This window comes from Ovis canadensis, chromosome 20 (genome assembly GCF_042477335.2).
Source record: "Ovis canadensis isolate MfBH-ARS-UI-01 breed Bighorn chromosome 20, ARS-UI_OviCan_v2, whole genome shotgun sequence".
Lineage (NCBI taxonomy): Eukaryota > Metazoa > Chordata > Mammalia > Artiodactyla > Bovidae > Ovis > Ovis canadensis.
In genome coordinates, this window is record NC_091264.1 from 27,280,821 (window position 1) to 27,304,637 (window position 23,817).

Genomic DNA, 23,817 nt, shown 5'->3' on the forward strand with positions numbered 1-23,817 from the left:
AAAATTAATTAATTATTATCAACGATAAAACAAAAATTAGGGCATACTGACTACCTCAAGATATGAACACATTTAAAACACATGCCAAACAGTTTTTTAAAAAGTTGAACCTAAGGCTGAAACAAACCAAATCATATGTGACAATTAACACTAAAGAATTTTATTATAAAGAAACATGATACCCTATAAAATATAGAATGGATACAAACACTGCAAAATATTACTACAATGGGAAACCACACAGTGGTTGAGATTAATAAACCACAGCTATATCCAAATGGATGAATCAAAAAGCAATGCTGAGTGAAAAAAGCAAGGCGCAGAAAAACACAGTGTAGGATTTCATTTACACAAAGTTTTTTAAAATGGCGAAACTAAAAATACAACTTGTTTAGGGGTGCATATATAAATGTAAAATAAAAAGCAAATCTAGGGAATTATTATACAAAATTTATGCTCACTTATATGTGAAAGAGGAATAAGTCTTCGAGGGACCCCTACCAATGTGTCTAAATATTAATTGATTTCATTTCCAAGATGAAATCTTGGAAGGGCTTCAACTTCTGGTCTTATTCTATTCTCAAGTGAGGCAATAGGTACACAGGCACTTGTTTTATTAATATTCTCTAAACTATTCATATTTATTGTTGTTGTTGTTCAGTCGCTAAGTCGCGTCCAACTCTTTGCAACCCTATGGACTGCAGCACGCCAGGTTTCCCTGTCCTTCAGTATATCCCGGAGTTTGCTCAAACTCATGTCCATTGAATCGGTGATGCCATCCAACCATCTCATCCTCTGTCATCCCTTTCTCTTCCTGCCTTCAGTCTTTCCCCAAATCAGGGTTTTTTCCAATGAGCTGGCTATTGGCATTAGGAGGCCAAAATATTGGAGCTTCAGCTTCAGCATCAGTCCTTCCAATGAACATTCAGGGTTGATTTCCTTTAGAATTGACTGGTGTGATCTCCTTGCATCACAATTTGAAAGCATCAATTTTCTGTGGCTCAGCTTGGTCCAGTTCTCACATCCATATATAACTATCGAACTGTGGTGTTGGAGAAGACTCTTGAGAGTCCCTTGGACTGAAAGGAGATCCAACCAGTCCATCCTAAAGGAGATCAGTCCTGGATGTTCATTGGAAGGACTGATGTTGAAGCTGAAGCTCCAATACTTTGGCCACCTATGCAAAGAACTGACTCATCTGAAAAGACCCTGATGCTGGGAAAGACTGAAGGCAGGAGAAGAAGGGGATGACAGAGGATGAGGTGGCTGGATGGCATCACCGACTCAATGGACATGAGTTTGGGTAAACTCCAGGAGTTGGTGATGGACAGGGAGGCCTGGCGTGCTACGATTCACAGGGTCGCAAAGAGTTAGACACGACTGAGAGACTGAACTGAACTGACATGGACCACTGTGGCAAAGTGATGTCTCTGCTTTTTAATATGCTGTCTAGGTTTGTCATAGTGTTTCTTTCAAGGGAGAAGCATCTTTTACTTACATGACTGCAATCACTGTCTACAGTGATTCTGGAGCCAAAGAAAATAGTGTGTCACTGTTTCCATTTTTTTCCCCATCTATTTGCCATGAAGTGTTGGGACTGGATGCCACGATTTTAGTTTTTTGAATGCTGAATTTTAAGCCAGCGTTTTCACTCTCCTCTTTCACCCTTATCAAGAGGCTCTTTAGTTCCTCTTCACTTTCTGCTATTAGAGTGGTATCATCTACATATCTGATGTTGTTGATATTTCTCCTGGCAATCTTGACTCTCATTTGTGATTCATCCAGCCTGGCATTTTGCATGATGTACTCTGCATATGAGTTAAATAAGCAGGATGACAATATACAGCCTTGATGTACTTTGTTCCCATTTCCCAACCAATTTGTTGTTTCATGTCTGGTTCTAACTGTTGCTTCTTGACCTGCATACAGGTTTCTCACGAGACAGGTAAAGTGGTCTGGTATTCCCATTTCTTTAAGAATTTCCCACAGTTTGTTGTGATCTACACAGTCAAAGGCTGTAGCATAGTCAATGAAGCAGAAGTAGATGTTTCTCTGGAATTCCCTTGCTTTCTCTATGATCCAACAGATGTTGTGATCTCTTGTTCTTCTGCCTTTTCTGAACCCAGCTTGTACATCTGGAAGTTCTCGATTCAAGTACTCCTGAACCCTAGCTTGAAGGATTTTTAGCCTTGCATTACCTTGCTAGGATGTGAAATGAGCACAGCTGTACAGTAGTTTGAATATTGTTTGGCATTGCCTTTCTTAGGGACTGGAATGAAAACTGACCTTTTCCAGTCCTGTGACCACTGCTGAGTTTTTAAAAAATTTGCTGACATGTTGAATGAGCACTTTAACAGCACCATCTTTCAGGATTTTAAGTAGCTCAGCTGGAATTCCATCACCTCCACTAGCTTTGTTCATAGTAATGCTTTCTAAGGTCCACTTGATTTTACACTCCAGGATGTCTGGCTCTAGGTAAGTGACCACAACATTGTGGTTATCTGGATTTTTTGTACAACTCTTCTATGTATTCTTGCCTCCTCTTTTTAATCTTTTCTGCTTTTGTTAGGTCCTTACCATTTCTGTTCTTTATCTTGCCCATCCTTGCATGAAATGTTCCCTTGATACCTCCAATTTTCTTGAAGAGATGTCTAGTCTTTCCCATTCCATTATTTTCTTTTATTTCTTTGCATTGTTCACTGAAGAAGGACTTCTTAGCTCTTCTTGTTCTCTGGAACTCTGCATTCAGTCGGGTACATCTTTGCCTTTCGCTTCTCTTCTTTCCTCAGCTATTTTGTAAAGCCTCCTCAGACAACCACCTTGGCTTTCTCATATTTCTTTTACTTGGGGATGGTTTTGGTCACTGCCTCCTGTTAGGAACCTCTGTCCATAGTTCTTTAGGCACCCTATCTACCAGATGTAATCCCTTGAATCTATTCCTCATCTCCATTGTATAATCAGCAGGGATTTGATTTAAGTCATAGCTGAATGGCCTAGTGGTTTTCCCTACTTTCTTCAATTTAAGCCTGAATCTTGCAATAAGGAGCTCCTGATCTGAGCCACAGTCAGCTCCAGGTCTTGTTTTTGCTGACTGTATTGCTTCTCCATCTTCAGCTGCAAAGATTATAATTAATCTGATTTTGGTATTGAACATTTGGTGATGTCCTTGTGTAGAGTTGTCTCTTGTGTTATTGAAAAAGGGTCTTTGCTATGAGCAGTGTGTTGTCTTGACAAAACTCTGTTAGCCTTTGCCCTGCTTCATTTTGTACTCTAAGGCCAAACTTGCCTATTACATGCCAGGTATCTCTTGACTTCTTACTTTTGCATTCCAATCCCCTATGATAAAAAGAACATCTGTTTTTTGGTGTTAGTTCTAGAAGGTCTTGTAGGGCTTCATAGAACCAGTCAACTTCAGCTTCTTCAGCATCAGTGGTTGGGACACAGTCTTGGATTACTCTGATGTTGAATGGTTTACCTTGGAAACGAACCAACATCATTCTGCTGTTTTCTAGGTTGCACCCAAGTACTGCATTTTGGACTCCTTTGCTGACTATGAGAGCTACTCCATTTCTTCTAAGGGATTCTTGCCCACAGTAGGTCATCTGAATTAAATTCACCCATTCTCATCCATTTAAATTCACTGATTCCTAGGATGTCTACATTCAATCTTGCCATCTCCTGCATGACTACATCTAATTTGATTCATGGATCTAACATTCCAGGTTTCTGTACAATATTGTTGTTTACAGCATCAGACTTTACTTTCACCACCAGACACATCCACAACTGGGCATCATTTCTGTTGTGGCCCAGCCCTCTTCCTGGAGCTATTTCTCCGCTTTTGCCCAGTACCATATTGGACACATTCTGACTTAGGGGGTTCATCTTCCAGTGTCATATCTTTTTGTTTTTTTCATACTGTTTATGGGGTTCTTGAGGCAAGAACACTTAAGTGGTTTGCCATTCCCTTCTCCAATGGACCACATTTTTGTCACAACTCTCCACCATGACCCATCCGTGTTGGGTGGCCCTGCACAGCATGGCTTATAGCTTCATTGAGTTACACAAGCCCCTTCACTGTGACAAGGCTATGATCCATGTGATCATTTTGGTAAGCTTTCTGTGACTGTGGTTTTTGTTCTGGAGGCTGTGGGTCTGTAGTTCTTACTTTGTCTATCTGCCCTCTGATGGATGAAGATAAGAGGCTAATGCAAGCTTCCTGATGGGAGGGGCTGGCTGTGGAGAATACTGGGTCTTACTCTGGCTGGCAGAGCCATGCTCAGTAAACCTTTAATCCAACTGTCTGCTGATGGGTGGGGCTGTGCTCCCTCCCTGTTAGTTGTTTGGCCTGAGACAACCCAGTCCTGGCACTGTGGCAGGGCTAATGGTGGCCTTCAAGGGGACTCAGGCCAGCACGCACCTCCCAGGACTGCGCTGCCAGCGCCCTGTCTCCACGGCAGGCCACTGTCGACCCATACCTCCACAGCAGACTTTCAGATGTTCACAGGCTGGGGGTGGCTCAGTCTCCTGGGGGCTCACTGCTCCTTTCCCCTGGGCCCTGGTTCACACGAGGTTTTCTTTGTGCCCTCCAAGAGTCTCTGTTTCCCCCAGTTCTGTGAAAGTTCTGTAATCAAATCCCATTGGAATCTTCAACATCAGATTCCCTGGGGATTCCCAGTCCTTTTGCCAGATCCCCAGGTTGGGAAGTCTGAAGTGGGGCCTAGAACCTGTATATATTTATTTCACTTAATAAATGTAGCACATTTGTTTAAAGAAGCATTATATAATATATATTTATATTTTTCAGTATTTTAGAATTCATAACATAGGAAAATAATCCAGAACATAGAACCAAACCCTTTTCAGAATATACAGTTGTCTTCAGCCATGATGTGTTTCCCTTGTTTGTTTACTATCCTGAGCATTTCAACACATATGCTCATCTCTTTGTTCAAGAACTGCTGCATTTTGAAACATCAGTTCTGTTTTGATTTCATGTCTCTATATATGTTTCAAGTCTACATCAACCTGTTCATTTATAAAAGTCTAGGGTTTCCACTAAATGACAGCTGTTCAAAAAATGATGTTGATTCTGTAAACACTGAGAAGAGAATGGTGAAAGATGAAGGGTCTTTTAAGTCCACTGGAACCTTTTTTGTGCGTTTACTAGTGTTGGAATTTTCCTCAGAATATTTAATGTATTTAACAAAAATCTACAATTAACCTTAGCTACTTGCATTCAAGCTATGTAGCTTACTTTATGTAATTTTAAAGTAGATTGTAAAACAAGACAATTGCTTATTAGATATACACTGTACTTTTCAGTATATTATACTCTATGCAAAGAGAGAGGGTAAGCAGTACTACCACCATGCCAAAACATTTCTAACTGCATAGTGATGGGGAGTAAATCATCTTCCATGTCCCTTCTAAGCAATACATACACTTTCCAAAGTTGGGGATGCCTGTTTTCAAGCCCTCATCTCATACACCTTCACTGCTTGCTGTACTCTCTGGAGATGAGGACAGCCATCCACAGATAAGGAAGAGAGAAAGCGAAGAAGGGAGTGAGAGAGGATGGGTTTTCTGGCCATGAATCCCTTGAGTATGAAGCTCAACTCCAAAGCAACAAGTAAAAATGCTGGTGAAATAATCTCTGAGGATGGTTTCCTAGCAGAGAGGGGCTTAGAGAAAAGCCCCCATCTGACTGTGAAAGGAGAAGAAATAAAGGACTATATTTAGAGACTTAGTAAGGACTTCCACCTCACGGAGAAAGAGAAGTATTCTGTGGTTTGGAAGAGAGAGCTAAAGGAAGCGGCACAAGATGCACAGTGAACTGAGCTGAGACATAAAGTCACACTGTGGGTAGCTCAGGCTGCAGTAACAAGACAGCCTCCATTCTCCCAGCTGCTTAAACAGCACACATTTTCTTTTCACCCACAACATGCCCTCAGTGATGATCAGCAAGGCGGCACTCAGCACTGCACTACACAGCTTCCTCGTGACGGAAGCTTTGCACTGATGTTTCTGTGTGTGCTTATTCAATCACAGCCGCAGTGAGAAGAGAGTGAACTGGGCAGTGGCTCTGAAAACTCCTCCCCAAAGCAATACACATCACTTTGCTCACATTTTGTTGACTAAGGCAAGTCACTGAGTCTTACCTAACTTCAAAGCAGGTGGGAGAGAACTAACTTGCTAGGTGAGCAGAAGAAAGGGAATGTGTGGTCAACAATATTGACATCTACCATAAACAGTAAACCAGGATGCAGGAACATTCAGTAGAGATAAATCTAGTTCACTGGTATAAAGTACATAAAATATGTCAGTGTATAAATATACCAAAGGAACATTTAGATTGTTACCATTGTTTTCTTTGTGATTACAAACAAAGGTGCCTTCTTGTATACATAGGTAAGAGTTTCTTCAAGGAATACATACGACATATACATGTATATATTTACACACACACACACACACACACACACACAAATGGAATTATACTTGTGGCTATGAGTCACTTCACTGGCAGGATGTCAGTCCTTTCTTGGTTAATGTATTGAGTTGAAATATTTAATCTTTTCCTCTACATGCTTTCCCTTTCATGTTTATAAATTCTTTCCTACCCCAAATTTATAAAGATATCTTCCTATATTTTCTCCTAAAAGTTTTCAAATTTTGTTTTTCATGTTTGGTTCTTTAATCTACTTAGGATTTATTTTTGGTATCCTATGAAATACGGATCTACTTTCATCTTTTATTCATAAGGTTAGCCGATCTCCTCAACACCATTTAATGAACAGTTCGTCCCTTCCCCCACTAATTTATGTTACTTTAGTCATATACACGGTTTTCATAACATCCGAATCTCTTCTTAAGGTCTGTACTCTGTTTCCTTAATTCGCCTAGCCTTCTGCCTTTACCATGCTGTTTTAATGACTAAAATTTTACAGTATCATAAAATCTGACAAAATGAATACTTCTCCTTCCCCTTCTTATTTCCTTAAAAATTAACCTCAGTTAGTCTTGGTTCCTTCAGGAAAATTTTTCATTTTGTTTACGTTTTCAAACATAGCAGCATAAAACTTTTCACAGTATGTTCTCATTATCATTCCAAGTATTTCATTTGTTCCTTTTCTTTATTTGATCAGTTCTATACATGTTATTAGTGTTTTCAAGAAATCAGTTTTTTATTTTGTTGATTCTTTATTTCATAGTTCACTAAATCAGTTCTTTTTATTATTTCTTCCTTCTGTTCCTTTGGATTTATTCTATTTTTTCCAAATATTTGAAGCAAATGCTTAACTAATTAATTTTTTCCTTTTTTTCTGATAAATGCATTTAAAGCTAATATTTTACCTCTAAATCCTGCTTTATCTTTATCTTTAAATTTTGATATAGTGTTTTGAACAGTATTGGTCAGGCATGGTGTAGAATGTCCCTCCATTTGAGTGTTTTCTGATACAAAGTATTTTAAAAGCTGATTGCATCTAAGTATTTTCTAATTTCCATTAGGAGTTTTCTTTGATCCATAAATTATTCATAAGAAGGATTTTTTAACTTTTCAAATTAATTACATTGCAATATGGATACAAAAAGTATATTCTGTATGATACAGAGTCATTGGAGAATTTGATGAGATGTGCTTTTTTGTGGTCTAGTACATGATTCTTATTAATATTTTACATGTGCCTGAAGAGAATGTGTATTCTGTAATTTGGGAGATGTATGGTTCTATGCAGATCTACTATATCAAACTTATTGTGCTGTTCATATCACTTATATGCTTACTAATTAATGGGAGAGGTTTATTTAAATTTTCTACTATGACTATAGATCTGTCAATTTCTCCTTGTAATTCTGTCAATCTTTGCTTTATATTTTTTGAGGCCATGTCACTTCATATATATCATTTTAGAATTATATCCAATTGGTAGACTGAACCTTTCATCATGGTGCATTGTCATTCTTTATTTCAAGTAATGCCTTTGCCCTAAAATCCACATTGTCTGATGTCAAATAAATATAGCACCTTCATTTTGGCTACTATATCCTAGCATCACTCTTCTCTTTTTCTGATCTCTTGTGAATAACATATAATCAGATTTTTGAAAAATTCAGTGTCCTTTGTCTTTTAACTGGCAGATTTATATGACTTATATTAATTGCTATTACCAAGGTGTATACTAACTCACTTTTACTTCTACTTAACAAGACTTCTCCTTTACTGCTTCTCCCACCTCTCCATCCGCTCTGTTCCTATTTTCTAATGGATTGAAATTCCTTTATTCTATTTCTATGTGGTTTTTTTAGACACTAGGTGACATATATATTCAAGGGCTTAGATCTGGTAGACACATTGCCTGAAGAACTATGGACAGAGCTTCCTAACACTGTACAGGAGGCAGTGACCAAAACCATCCCCAAGAAAACGAAATGGGAACAGGCAAAGTGGTGGTCTGAGGAGGCTTTACAAACAGCTGAGAAAAGAAGAGAAGCAAAAAGCAAGGGAGGAACAGGGAAAGATATACCCAACTAAATGTGGAATTCCAGAGAACAACAGAGAGAGATAAGGTCTTCTCTAATAAACAATGCAAATAAGTAGAGGAAAACAAGAGAATGGGAAAGACAAAAGATCTCTTCAAGAACACTGGAAATACCAGGGGAACACTTCATACAAGGATGGGCACAATAAAGGACAGAAAAAGCAAGGCCCTAACAGAAGCAGAAAAGATTAAGAAGACGTGGCAAAAATACACAGAACAACTATACACAAAAGATCTTAATGACCCAGGTAACCACAATGGTGCTGTCACTCACATAGAGCCAGACATCCTGGAGTGTGAAGTCAAGTGAGCCTCAGAAAGCATTACTACAAAGCTAGTGGAAGGGATAGAATTCCAGCTGAGCTATTTAAAACTCCTAAAAGATGGTTCTGTTCAACTGCTGCATTCTGTCTCTATTCTTTTACTAAAATTTAGATATGCATGCCAGACTTAAAAATGACTAAAACTAAAAATCACATGTTCCCTTCTCCTGAACAATATAAAAGATATTAACACATTTTCATACAAATCATCTGCTTCTTAGCTTGTTATTCTTACCTAACATTTCACTTCTACCTTTATACTCTCAAAATCAGTCATTATGATCTTATATAGTCAAAACTTACTTATTCACATTCATCAATTTATTCAATCCTAACCCTCCTTTCTTCTGGTTCAACTTCCTTTTAAGACACATCCATCAGCACAGTCTTTGTTTGAAAGTATATTTTGCCACCACACCACTCTTGAGAAATAGTTTAGTTGGATACAGAACTCTAAGTGACAAGTTGTTTTTCCTCAGTACTTTGAAGATACTTTTGCATAGTCTTCGGCTTCTACTGTTATGTCTGTTACAGTCTGCCATCCCTCTAACAGCTGTAATTTTTTTCTCTACAGTTAATTTTAAGGTTTTCTTTTTGATCTTGGTGTTTTGTAATTTATGCTATGCATGCATACATGCTCTGTTGCTTCAGCTGTATCTGACTCTCTACGACCCCATGGACTGTATCTTGCCAGACTCCTCTGTCCGTGGGATTATCCTAGCAAGAATACTAGAGTGGGTGGCCATTTCCTCCTCCAGGGGGTCTTCCCAATCCAGGGATTGAACCCATGTCTCCTGAGGTTCCTGCAGGATTCTTTACCTCTCAGTCACCTGGGAAGCTCCACGTTGTATCTCTATGTAGACTAAATTTAACCTGCTCAGGACTGAATATAAGCATTTATGGCTTTATCAAGTCTGGAACATTTTTCACCATTGTTTCTATGAGTACTGATTCTCTCTCATTTTCTGTTTTTCCCTTTTCTAGAATTCCCATTAGACCTCTGTTGGGACTTCCCATTCTATTCTATCTGTTTCTTAACCTTCCTTTCATTTTTTCCCTCTTGTTTTTGAAGCATTCTGGGAAATTTATTAAAATTACTATTTGTGTTCCCTACATTTCTCCAGATATGTTCCATCTACTATTCAACCTGTGCACTGACAGGTAAAATTTTACTATCAAACAAAAACTACCCAGTATTGAAAATAAGTGAACTGTAGCCCTACATATCAGCAAGAGTCAACCTTACAAAGAAAGTTGGTTAAGAAAAGCAAGTCAGAAAAACACAAAGGGTATTAATTCTACTTCTGTTGTTTAGTGATAGACACCTAGTGAACCTCACCTATGTGGTAAGATTAGAAAGGAGAGCTAGGGAGTAGTAAACACAAATTCAGGTGAATGGTGGCCTATGGATAGGAAGACAGCAGGGATGCAATGGGGAGGAACACACAAAGGACTTCACAAGTTTGCTAGTGCTGGGCCAGTGGGCATGGATTCGACTCCTGGTTGGGAAGCTAAGATCCCATAAGCCTCTCGGCCAAAAAACCAAAATACAAAACAGAAGCAGTATTATAATGAATTCAATACAGGCTTCAAAACTGGTTCACATCAAAAAAAAAAAAAAAAGATTTGGTAATGTTCTATTTCTCAAGCTGGTGAGCATGTAAATGTTGTTGCTCTCCAAACTTTACAGATATATTCTTTATGTTCCTTCACAAACATATAATACTGGTGTTTTTCTTTAATTCCATATATTTTAACACTTCTTATGAAAACCAGAAAAATGGAAAGCAATTCAGGGGGCTTGAAAGGGTAAATCTTTCAGAATTCTTTAGAATACTGATGTGCTCTATAGTATCTACTAGGTCTTAATAGCTGTCCTTGTTGATTCTCCATGAGTCTGTCAATTTCCTCCTAAGCTATCTTACTGCTTCACAGTTTTATCCCTAGATGATCTGATTTTAACTAGTAGTCAATTAGCACAGCAGCATCAGAGATAATCATAAAATCGTTAGTGACACGGTTCTAGCTCTTTGGGAAACAAAGCTGGGAAAAGCACTCAGACCTCCTTTTCTAAAGACATATTTATAAATATTTACTAAAGAAGATTCTTTCAGTCTTCAATATTTATCTAAGCAAAACTGCCCTAGTAATACCACCCCCTTTGACCCTCTGGAATCTTAAGGTTGTCTAATATATGCTACATTAAAGAACTTTGCCTTAACAAAAAATCTTACATCTGTGTGCTGGAGAAGAGTATTCTATGGTTTCCACTTTGATACTCTTTTTTAAAAATGTTAAACTCAGTTTATTTATTTTTGACCATACCAGCACATGTGGGATTTTGGTCCCCTGACCAAGAAAGAATCAAATCTGCACCCCCAGCATTGGAAGCTCAGAGTCTTAACTACTGGACCACCAGGGATGTCCCTCTACTTTAATCTTGACATAATTACTCATTAATACTTCCAGTCAAAGTCTGAGTCTACAAAGGGTGCCCAACACAGACGCATGTAACATATAATACACTGAAATGAACTGTATTATGAAATCTACCCCAACTCCCATGTTTACTTTCAAGAAAGTGCTTTTGCTAGAACTCTACTAGCAACTTGATGAGCAACTGTATTTACTTCATAAGGTAGAAAATCTGAAGATCACCACTTTTCTTAATTCTTATTCCTATTTTTAAAATAATCAGTCAAATTAACAATATAACAACAAAATGATGCCAACAGGTGGAAAGAAGAGAGAGTAGGGACTTGAGCACAAAGCCCATGGATAGCGACTTTCTATAAATAACCAGGATGAGACCATAGTTTCAGTGCTGTGTCCATTCTTAATATCCAAATCAGTACTTCAATCTGATCTAACAGATTCAGCATCTGAGTCTCATAAGGGCAGGAACTTTTCTTTCTTTTCACTTTTGTATTCCCAACTGACAAAAAAGAGGGCCTAGCATATAGTAGGTATTAAATAAATATCTGCTGAAGGAATGAATCAGAGCTGGAAAAGGATGCCTATGTAGGTTATGGCACTTAACCTTGCTTAACATAGCTCCTTACCAAAAGCTAGAAAATCTAAAAGTTCCGGAATAAAGCAGAAAAAGTGCTTTCTCAGGGAAAGTTTTCTTAGAAAATTAAAGTATGATCAATCTCTGGGTCTTGACCTAAACATTAAAAAGAAAACAAATATGCCCACTACAGAGGAGCTGCTTTATAAGCACTATATACACTTCAGCTCTTTCAACTTCTTTTCCCCTAAAAGTTTATCCCACATATAGAAAGTTTGGTCACTCGTGGTAGACTAAAATATTTTCTGATAAGGAAACTGTTTTGGGGAAAACGGGGGGAAGAGGAAAAATGTATATAGTAACGTGACTTTTAAAGATTACAGAAGCCCCTCTATGCCTGATGGTACTGCTGTCTGCTCTAGTCACACTATAGGAGTTCTTACAGAAGAGATGTCCTAAATGTCACTGCTGGGTTTACTAATATGGGCCACTTCCTTCATTTCAGCAGGAAATAATTCGGTTATTTATTTTTCTTCCCAGAAACACAACCTGCCTAGTTGGACTGCCTAATAATAAGTCAATGATTTGAATAAGGTCCATGATCTTTTTTCCTGGGAAAAATTAGAGAGTGACTCTAACTGACTGCAACACACAGAAGGTGCCATACAGTTTCCCTTCCCAGAGGGGCCAGGCCACTCCCCATTTGAGTGTTCATTACCATCTTTCACATGCATCTGATAAATTTATTAAAAACACCATCTGGATGGGACTCAGCTTTGTGCTGTACTTCCAGTCTTCCAGTTTCCTCCCTTGTCCCACTGGAATTTCTGCCCCAATTTGTGTCACTTTGTTTACAAAACCATACTGCCAAAATCCAGTGTCTCACGTCTGTCTCTTGCCGGTCTTCCTTTGCTATCCTTCAGCTGTGTACCTCTTACAATAGTCTGTGCTTGGAGCAAAGGCAAAAGGGAAGTGCCTAGGCAGAAATTACTTTTCCCCCTCTGTGCACACAGCAATTCTGTTCAGACAAATTTAATTTGCTGCTTCTGAATGCAAAAATTGCATGTTAACAAAGTGTATACATCCTGCAAGTGTAGAATATTGGGATGACTCAGGCTTGGGGAAAAACTGATCTGAAAACAATTTTACTGTTCTCTGTTGTTACACAGCACCGGGGTGGCCAACCGCCGGCCTGTAAATTTAATTCAGGAGTAATAAATTTTTTAAAAGGCAGTATTATTTCACTAGGACATGACCTGAGGGCCACCTGTACCAGCAATATTTAAAGATAAGACTGACATGTTATTTAACTATCTCCAGGGATCACCTTTGAGAGATAGGGGAGAAAAACCCACTTGAAGCAGATTTTAAAAGTGAAATGGCACTTACAGAGGATTGTCAGCTTCAAAAATAGTGCTTGTGTTGGGCTTCATTCAATGTTTCCCTGGCTATTTTCATTATAAATTGTTTTCTAACAGCACAGCGGTTCGCGCAGCCATCAAGGGTTTAATGGTCTTAGGCTAGATTCTTCTTGGTGCTAAGATTTTCAGAGATATAAAGTATTTCCTTCAAAAAGCAACTAGGACTATCAACTTAAGGTCACATCTAGATAGTCCTCCCTACAGATCTACATTTTTTTAAAAAGGGACCCCCCCCAACCCCCGCCCGGGGCCTATCTCCAAGCCTACATAGAAACTGCTGCTGACTAAGCAAGCTTTCAAACAAACTGCAATCCAACCTTCTGTCAACTTACTTTAAAGGAAGAAATATTCACAGCTGTTATGTCTGAACAGCTGTAAAAGAACAATAGCTAATTAGAGCACAAGCCCATCTTTCTTAGAAACTATCAAAAAGCTACCAAAATGTATTCACCACTGGTACTAAGTTACATTCATTCCTGGTTTTATCTATCAAGGTGAAAAAAAAAATCACTTTTCTTGGTGCAGTCAACTATGGAAAACAGTATGGAGGTTTCTCAAAAAACTAAAAACAGAGCTGTCATATGATCCAGCAATCCCACTTCTGGGCATATATCTGGATAAAAATATAATTTAAAAAGATACATGTACCCTATGTTCACAGCAGCACCATTCACAAAAGCCAAGAATGGAAACAACCTAAACATCCACCAACAGATGAACAGATAAAGATGTGGCACCATGCACACAATGGAATACTACTTCACTATAAAAAGAAAGGAAATAATGCCACATATGCAGCAACACGGACGGAACGAGAGATTATCATACTAAGTAAAGTAAGTCAGAAAGAGAAAGACAAATACCATATGATATCACTTATATGTACAATCTAAAATATGACACATGAACTTTTATAAAACAGAAACAGACTCATAGACACAGAGAACAGACTTGTGTGGCTGCCAGGTGGGCGAGAGGCTGGGAGATGGAAGGAGTAGGCGTTTGCATTAGCATATGTACACTATTATATATAGATGGATAAACAACAAGGTCCTACTGAATATATAGCACAGGGAAGTATATTCAATATCTTGTGATAACCATAATGGAAAAGAATATTTTAAAAGAATGTGTGTGTGTGTGTGTGTGTGTGTGTGTGTGTATAACTGAATTATTTTGCTATACAGCACAAATTCAGTTCAGTTCAGTTTAGTCGCTCAGTCGTGTCTGACTCTTTGCAATCCCATGAACTGCAGCACACCAGGCCTCCCTGTCCATCACTAACTCCTGGAGTCTACCCAAACCCATGTCCATTGAGTCAGTGATGCCATCTAAACTTCTCATCCTCTGTTGTCCCCTTCTCCTGCCCTCAATCTTTCCCAGTATCAGGGTCTTTCCCAATGAGTCAGCTGTTCGCATCAGGTGGCCAAAGTATTGCAGTTTCAGCTCCAATATCAGTCCTTCCAATGAACATCCAGGACTGATCTCCTTTAGAATGGACTGGTTGGATCTCCTTGTGGTCCAAGGGACTCTCGAAAGTCTTCTCCAACACCACAGTTCAAAAGCAGCAATTCTTCGGTGCTCAACTTTCTTTACAGTCCAACTCTCACATCCATACATGACCACTGGAAAAATCATAGGCTCGACTAGACAGACCTTTGTTGGCAAAGTAATGTCTCTGCTTTTGAATATGCTATCTAGGTTGGTCATATCTTGCCTTCCAAGGAGTAAGCATCTTTTAATTTCATGGCTACAATCACCATCTACAGTGATTTTGGAGCCCCCCAAAATAAAGTCAGCCACTGTTTCCACTGTTTGCCCATCTATTTGCCATGAAGTGATGGGACCAGATGTCATGATCTTAGTTTTCTGAATGTTGAGCTTTAAGCCAACTTTTTCACTCTCCTCTTTCACTTTCATCAAGAGGCTCTTTAGTTCTTCATTTTCTGCCATAAGGGTGGTGTCATCTGCATATCTGAGGTTACTGATATTTCTCCCAGCAATCTTGATTCTAGCTTGTGCTTCTTCCAGCCCAGCGTTTCTCAGGATGTACTCTGCATATAAGTGAAATAAGCAGGGTGACAATATACAGCCTTGATGTACTCCTTTTCCTATTTGGAACCAGTCTGTTGTTTCATGCCCTGTTCTAACTGTCGCTTCCTGACCTGCATACAGATTTCTCAAGAGGCAGGTCAGGTGGTCTGGTATTCCCATTTCTTTCAGAATTTTCCACAGTTTATTGTGAGCCACACAATCAAAGGCTTTGGCAGAGTTAATAAAGTAGAAATAGATGTTTTCCTAGAACTCTCTTGCTTTTTTGATGATCCATTTGATCTCTGGTTCCTCAGCCTTTTCTAAAACCAGTTTGAAGTAAATCAATTATATTTTAATCAAAAAATCATTTTTGAATCACATAGTATATTATATCACATTGTTGAAGAAAAGCCTTTAAATTTTTCTTTTCCCAAATTACCTTCAAGTTTCCAGCTCTGTGGGAAGTTGCTTCCTAACACAGTTCCAAAGAATTCAGTCACGTCTGCAGGGGAAGGGCATGGGAAGAACACAGACCATGCCTTTTGAATGCCGGAAACCCATTACTCACAGCCTCTCTTCTTTTTTTCTTTGTTTTCATTTCTGTCTGTTTCAGTTAGTATAATCTCAGTGTTCTCATCATTCCTGTTACAGCTCCAATTGTGACAAAACCAAAAGTTGCCCAAATAACACCATATCTTGAAATTATAAAGACTCTGACAATCATGCTGGGTCCTATTTAGCCAGTAATAGGAAAAGGTTAACACTCTTCCAAACTTTAAGGCTCTCCTTCCTCCCAAAATATGCAAATTTTCTAACTTTAGAAAGCTATAGCTCTGAACATTTCTGAGAACATGGCAGTTTTCCAGAAAATGGAGGTAAGAAATCAGAGGTGGCTGTTCCCAGGGGCGAAGGTGAGATGCAGTGGACTAGTGGTTCCCAAGTGTGCAGGTTCACCAGGATCAGTGACTTCTCTCTTACACGGAAGCCTTTGAGGGAAAGCATGTTCCAGATCTAACTGCTTAAGAGGTTTACCCTCTTATGTGTAGTTTTCAAACTCCAGCATTCATGCTGGAGGTTTTAGCTGTGAAAATCTTCAGTTCAAAAAGACCTTAAAGGATCAAGCATCGCATGAAGCAGGGCACTCAAAGCTGGTGCTCTGGGACAACCCAGAGTGATGGGGTGGGGAGGGAAGTAGACGGAGGGGTTCAGGATGGGGGGACACATGTGTTCCCATGGCTGATTCACGTCGATGTATGGCAAAAGCCACCACAATATTGTACAGTAATTATCCTCCAATTAAAATAAATTAAATTAAAAAATCAAGCACTGGATGTTTAATAGCGGTAACCACTGCAGTATATCAGAGAGGGATTCACTCTGTAGGCAAGGCCTTTAAATTTAGGACAAAGGAATTTCCAGATGCCAGAAAAAATAGATTTCAAACATCCAACTCTGTGTTTGAACTAACAGGCAATATCTCAGTGGGGTGATTTTTTTCCTTTTCTCTGGAAATAATCTGTCAGAGAAATAAGATTCTACATCTGTCCCCTACATCAGGACAAGTTATTCATGCTGACATGGGGAAAAATACCTAACATGCAAAGAGTCATTGGAATTGTTCTTGCAAGTTTTGGAAACTCTTTCTCAAAAGAATTTAAAAATTATAATGTGAAATGCATCTTTTTCTATGAGTAGTATCATAAAAGTTTTACATGGATTTATTTTTTCTTATGTCCTAAAAGATGTTGAAATTAACAGTTATTTTTGTTCCATACTACTGGCTGAAAGGTTTTGTCATGCCACAACAGTTTTGTGACTCAAGATCAGAGATGTCACCACAGTTTTGGGGGAATATTTCTCATTCATGTTAAGCACAGAAAATAGGATGTGCAAAATGGTTTGTTTTTTTTTAGAAGTCCGCAAAAGAAGTTGTGATTTGCAAGGAAATGTTTGTGTTTTTTTTAACTATCATTTTAACAAAGTAGTAGTTAACCTCTTTCTATTCTAAGCTGGAGGATATATCTGGTTCAAACTTTAAGTCAGAATGATTCTAAAATAATGGATAACTCTTGAGTCTTAACATCTTGAATGATGGTCTAAATGTATCAATAACTATTAAAATTTGCATTTTTACTAACAATGGTTATCAGCGGTGAGGCATTTAAACATTAAGAGGAACTCTGTACATTTTATAGAAAATGTCCCAATCAGATCTGTGGCAAGTGTAATTATATATTGGCAGAAACTTCCTGCCACAGATTTTGAAGGCAGAGAGAAAAACGTGGGAGACCATACCAAATTCTCACATGTTTTAGTTCCCACAAACCATTCTGAATTGAGTTGTGCGAGAAGGAATCTCTGAGAATCTCAAGGGAGTGAGAATTTAGAAGAGACATATGAGTAAAGGTGAATCTTAACTTGTGAATACTGAGCTTTCAGAACTGAGACTGTAATCAAACCCTACAGGATGCCTGAGGGAGAACTTGCTCCCTGGGCTCCCCTACTCTTAGCCTGAGGGGCCAGCACAGGGCTGAGCAATTCCCTGGGTCAGACTGAGGCTGTGCTTCCCAACAGGTGAACTGGGGGTCCCTGGGGAAATCTGTCTACCTCACTTCAAAGACTGACAATCAAAGTCTTGCCAGTGACCTGGAATGACTTTACCCATACTCCTAAGTAAAGCAGTTATGAGGAAAAAAAGAAAAAAAAAAAACACCTCAGGAAAAAGGACAATTTATACTACCTCTGGAGACCAAAGTTAATCTAGATTGAAGAATCATGCGGTGTTTTCCAGGAAGCTTACAGTGTCTGATGAAAATACACTAAGAAAGAAAGAACAACAGAAAGAAAGTGAAGTCGCTCAGTCGTGTCTGACTCTTCGCGACCCCATGGACTGTAGCCTACCAGGCTTCTCTGTCCATGGTATTTTCCAGGCAACAGTACTGGAGTGGGTTGTCATTTCCTTCTCCAGGGGATCTTCCCAACCCAGGGATTGAACCCAAGTCTCCTGCATTGTAGGCAGACGCTTTTATCATCTGAGCCACTAGGGAAGATACATTAAAAGGGAAAATACACTAAAAGAAAGCTTAAAAAGCACCTTCTGCTATTAATCTCAGTTAATTATTCTTTTAATGGTTTACACTTAGTGCTTCAGGAAATGAAAAATGGGTATGAGTATTTTTAAATGGAATTTTATTATGAACATTCTGGGACCTGATAGTTAGGAAGCATCTTGTTCCTGAATTCTAGCTCTCTTTGCATCACACCTACATACTTTAATTCTGAGAGGCCAAATGTGTGCTGCCCTGCCTGCCTTCAGCTCGAACCTCCAGTGGGAAGCAGGAAGCTGAAGTGCTCACCTCAGTTAAGTAAACCGTCTCCCAGGCAATCTCAAGGAGGCCGTTTAACCACCCTGTAACTTGATTTCTTTACCCACAGAGAAAACAATCCCATCTTCTCTCTGCCTTCTTATGAATAGTGAAAAATATATTAGATCACATTCATAAAAGCATCTCGAGATTTTCAATATCCAGACTTGGTACTTTCCTAGCCATGAAGAGTCAGGCTCTTCCCAACATGGTACGGGTAGGTGGGACAAGCATTTCAGAAATCTGGGTATTTCACACAAGGGAGACTTTCATTCTCATGAGCTACCCTGTAATCGTAAAAGGATAGGAGGCAGGGGAGGGAGAACCAATAACAATTCTACTGACCAGTAAAAACCTATTAGCACCTGCTAGTGTAATATGCAGCTGGCAGTTTCAGAATAACCAAGAAAGCAGCTCCTTCTGGTCGATATTTGCTGGGGACAGCAATTTCTGACCTCCTGAATCAGATCAAGATCATGGGAGCTATTAGAGCAAAGAAGGCTCTCTGCACTAACAGTACAGTGGTTAGGTGTCTCTTTCCATTAAACAAAAGGGTCTGCCCACAACCTGCCTTCTAGGATGGTCACTAATTTGAGGTTTGATGAGTTATCACAATTGAGTGAACAAATCAAAGTGCGTTAAAAAAAAACAGGTTTTTTTAACAGACACAAATAGGTTTATAGTTTATCAGTGATATGGATAGTGATAAATGCCTTGTGGGTACCCTCCTCTTCTTGGGTGAAAGCAGGAGGGGGAGCAGCGGGGAGAGGAGAGAGAGATTCCCTACAGTATTTAGATGGTCTTCAATGTTTATAATTTCCTTAGGGTGTGCTTGTTGCCAAGTTGACAGATGTTGCTGGAAAAACCTGTACTATTCTGAAGAAAGGCTAACCTTTCAAGAGTGAGAGAGGGGGAGGGAGGCAGTGCACCAGTTCAGAGAAGAGACGACATTGAACTGGACAGCAAGCTACCCTTAGCAAGCCCGGGTGTCCGAAAAGCTGTGATAATACTGCCAAAGAGAACTATCTGGGGAGAAATCTCATTTCACCATGGTTTCCCTTACTGTGAGTTTAAATTCGTTTTTAAAACTAAATATTCAGGGCCCTAGACAAATCAATAATTCTTAATTATAACTTTTTTTAAGCCACCAAGACTCTGAGTGCTAAGTTGTACATTCCCCCAGAATTAGTTATGGCCACGCCGTTTTGTACTCTCTCCTATGCGTCTGCCAACTTTCTTCATTCACTCTTCCTTGCTGTACTTTATACAGAAAGAGAAATGGGTTCCTCAAAGCAGACTGCCAATGAGCTTGCCCCAGATTTCCCTGCTGAGTGCATACCTGCATGCTTCTGTTGCCTGATTGGCCCTTGACATTTCCTAAAGACAGACTTCCAACAGAATTAAGAATGCAGAGTATTCATTTAAGGAACAAAATGGCGGTTTAGCAAAGCCCCAGTGCTTTTCCTCTAAGTAAGAGGGAAAAGCACATTGGGGCTTCTTTGAGATCTCCCGCCTGCGGGGTCAGCCAGGGTGGCCAAGTCAGCATTTGCCGTGATCAGAGCCGGGGCTGGGGAAGAAGGGGAACACTGAGTGTGCACTTTCCAGGCCTCCCTTTCTAGCGCGTGCTTCACTGCCTCTGTCCTCTTCCTGAGGAGGACCGCATCTCCTTTTACCTCCAAGATAGTTCCCTTACTTTCCCGACTCTAAACCTCCCGCTCAAAAATCCATGTGTCCTTGCTCATTAATGTGACCATTAGTCATTTTTTCCTGTGACCTGATACACCCAATGTTTTTATCAGCTCCGGTAAGGAAAGACTCATCTAATGTCTGCTTATGAAAGGTAGATTACCAACCTACCCATTTAAAGATTAACAGTAATGTGCCATAAGGAAAATTATACCTCCGGCATGAAAACCTGCAATTGGGGAACAATTTTACAGGATCACATTCATTTATATCAATTATCTTGTTTATCAAAGACAATGAAACCCAAACTGGTGGTAAAAAGGTACAGAGTGCACTGTGAGGAATAATTAGCTTGTATCCTCCCAGAGGCCGATAGCCATTTACCACTCTACTTTGGGAGGTGATGTTCACAGTGTCTGTTTTATAACTCCCTTCACATTAACTTTCAAATGTCAAAAGCAGGCAATTAATTGTTTATTATACAAAATATCACATATGTAAAATACTGAGATATAAAATTATTATAACTGATCTACCATAAGAAATCCTGCCTTTTAGACTTAATAGCTTGTTTGTCAGTCTTGGGGGTCTCAGCTTAACTGCCATTATATAGACTGTGGATGCCAGGTAGCCACTGTCTGACAATCTCTGCATGTGCTGCATCCTCAGCCAAATGAAAAAGAAAAAGAAAATGAAATGACAATTACTATTATAGTTTCAAGTAATATGTACCAAGAAGAATGGGAGACATCTGAATAGCCATGTCACGTATTCTGATTTCATCCTAACTCTGAGAACAAGATTCAGAGACTCATGACGTAAACCTTATCAAAGCAGTTTAAACTGATGAGACTGCATCATCCAAGTTCTTTGAAGCCACTGGGTGTCGACACCCAGAGCCTGTGTCTACCCCAGAACCTCTCTGCCATGAAACTACACACTAGCATGGGAGTTTCTTTTCTATCACCTGCCAAATTTGCAGAGATCAAACCCCCTTTCTCTCTACAACCCAGTATTCCAATCTTACCAAAACCAACCTTTCTGGCAATCTCTTGGTCTTTAGGCTCAAAGAATCCAATTCTCCTCTAGAGTCATAAAAATCAGACAGGAAGGAGAAGAGCACAGCTGGAAAGAAAGAAGGAAGTAGAATAAAGCAGCATGTTTTTATGAGGAAGGAAAGGAAAGGCTAGGAAATCAGCTGGGGTGGGAGGGAGGCCAGGAGAGTTCCTTGAAATCCATGATAGAATTTATACACCCAAATATTTATGGCTAAAGTTTCATAAAACAAATGAATAAAAATAGATACGGTTGACTATGGAACTCCTGTTTCAGCTCATTTCCGTGGGCACATGATGGGAAACATACCATTCTGTGCCCATAGTAGGTTAATCCCTTCTGACATCACTGAGGTCTTGAATAGACATGAATTGACTTGACTAATCCACACAACCAGTGAAGCACTGGTAAGAAACTCACAGCTACAACAGCTCATCAAGTCATCAAATTTATAGTTAGCAAAGAACCTTGAGGACCACTTAGTTCAAAGCATAGGTAATTTATATCTTATTACATATTGATCGAGAAAACAGAAAAAGAAAGCTTCTCGAGTCATTTTAATATAACTTTGGTTATAAAATGACTGAGAGACAAGATAAGAAATTTATAGGCTCATTTTATCTAAGAAAATAGGTGTAAAACCCCTAAAATAAATATTAGCCAACAAATCCAATAATTATTTAGAAAATACATCATGTCTAAGAAGCAATTATCCTAGACATACAAGTATGGGTCATCATCAGAACATGTGTCATTTCAGTGGGTTAAAGAGTGATTGTGAGCAAAGGAGTGGTCCAGTAAATTGCTCTGGCTGAGGCTTCCCTGGTGGCTCAGTGGTAAAGAATCTGCCTGCCTATGCAGGAGACACAAATTCAGCCCCTAGTCTGGGAAGATCCCACATGCTGCCGAGTACCTAAGCCTGGGGACTGCAACTACAGAGCCTGTGCTCTAGAATCTGGGGACTGCAGCTACTGAAAGCTGCGTGCCCTAGACCCCAAGCTCCAAAACAAGAGAAGACTGCGCACTGTAACGGAGAGGAGCCCCCGTTCACTACCGGCGAGAAAAGCCCTTGCCGTAGTGAAGGCCCAGAACAGCCATAAATAAATAAATAAAATTATTTTTAAAAATATTACTCTGGCTGGAGCATAGAGGACAAGAGAGGACGTGGAGAGACCCATGAGTAGAAAGACTAGAGCAGTGGTGAGGGGGGTGGTGGTGCCTTGCACTAGGGTGGTAGCAGCAGCAAGGGCCCCTCAAATCACTAGGTATTAGAGAAATGCAAATTAAAATAACAAGATACTACTTTGTGGCCATCATAAAGGCAAAGAGTAGAACACATGTGTTAAGTGTGGATGTGGACTTAGGGAGGGAAAGGCACTGTGACGTGCACTCCTGGTGGTGGGAGCGTAAACTGGCATCTGCCTTGCAGGAGGCAGCATGGCAGGATGGATCAAAGCTGAAGACGTGCGTGCTTTAGTACTCAGGGATCATACACAGAATACAGGCCTCAGAGAAAAGGTTCAAAGGAGACAGACATGAGGGAACTCCCTGCAGCACTGTTTTGGAGAGCAAGAAGCTAAGGTGACCTAGGTCTCCACCACCAGGGCAATGAATGGAACGGGTGAGATAGTAACAGTACCTACTTTACAAGAGTGCCATGAAGGCTAGATGATGATATGTAAAGAGCTTAGAACAGTGTCTGGCAAACAGTAAGAACTTTATAAATTCACTAATAATATATTTAGTTATTATGATGAAATACTAAGTAACATTAAGAAACAATGACGTACAGCTCATCAGTTCAGTTTAGTTCAGTCGCTCAGTGGTGTCCGACTCTTTGCGACCCCATGAATCGCAGCACGCCAGGCCTCCCTGTCCATCACCAACTCCCGGAGTTCACTCAGACTCACGTCCATCGAGTCAGTGATGCCATCCAGCCATCTCATCCTCTGTTGTCCCCTTCTCCTCCTGCCCCCAATCCCTCCCAGCATCACAGTCTTTTCCAATGAGTCAATTCTTCGCATGAGGTGGCCAAAGTACTGGAGTTTCAGCTTTAGCATCATTCCTTCCAAAGAAATCCCAGGACTGATCTCCTTCAGAATGGACTGGTTGGACCTCCTTGTAGTCCAAGGGACTCTCAAAGAGTCTTCTCCAACACCACAGTTCAAAAGCATCAATTCTTCGGTGCTCAGCTTTCTTCACAGTCCAACTCTCACATCCATACATGACCACTGGAAAAACCATAGCCTTGACTAGACAGACCTTAGTAGGCAAAGTAATGTCTCTGCTTTTGAATATGCTATCTAGGTTGGTCATGACTTTCCTTCCAAGGAGTAAACGTCTTTTAATTTCATGGCTGCAGTCACCATCTGCAGTGAT

At 39.7% G+C, this 23,817-nt stretch overlaps 1 protein-coding gene across 4 annotated transcripts in view; it reads right to left on the minus strand.

Annotated features, from left to right (window-relative positions):
- The window catches only part of BTBD9 (BTB domain containing 9), a 418,007-nt gene that overhangs the window by 110,556 nt on the left and 283,634 nt on the right, over window positions 1-23,817 (minus strand). The window lies entirely within an intron of this gene.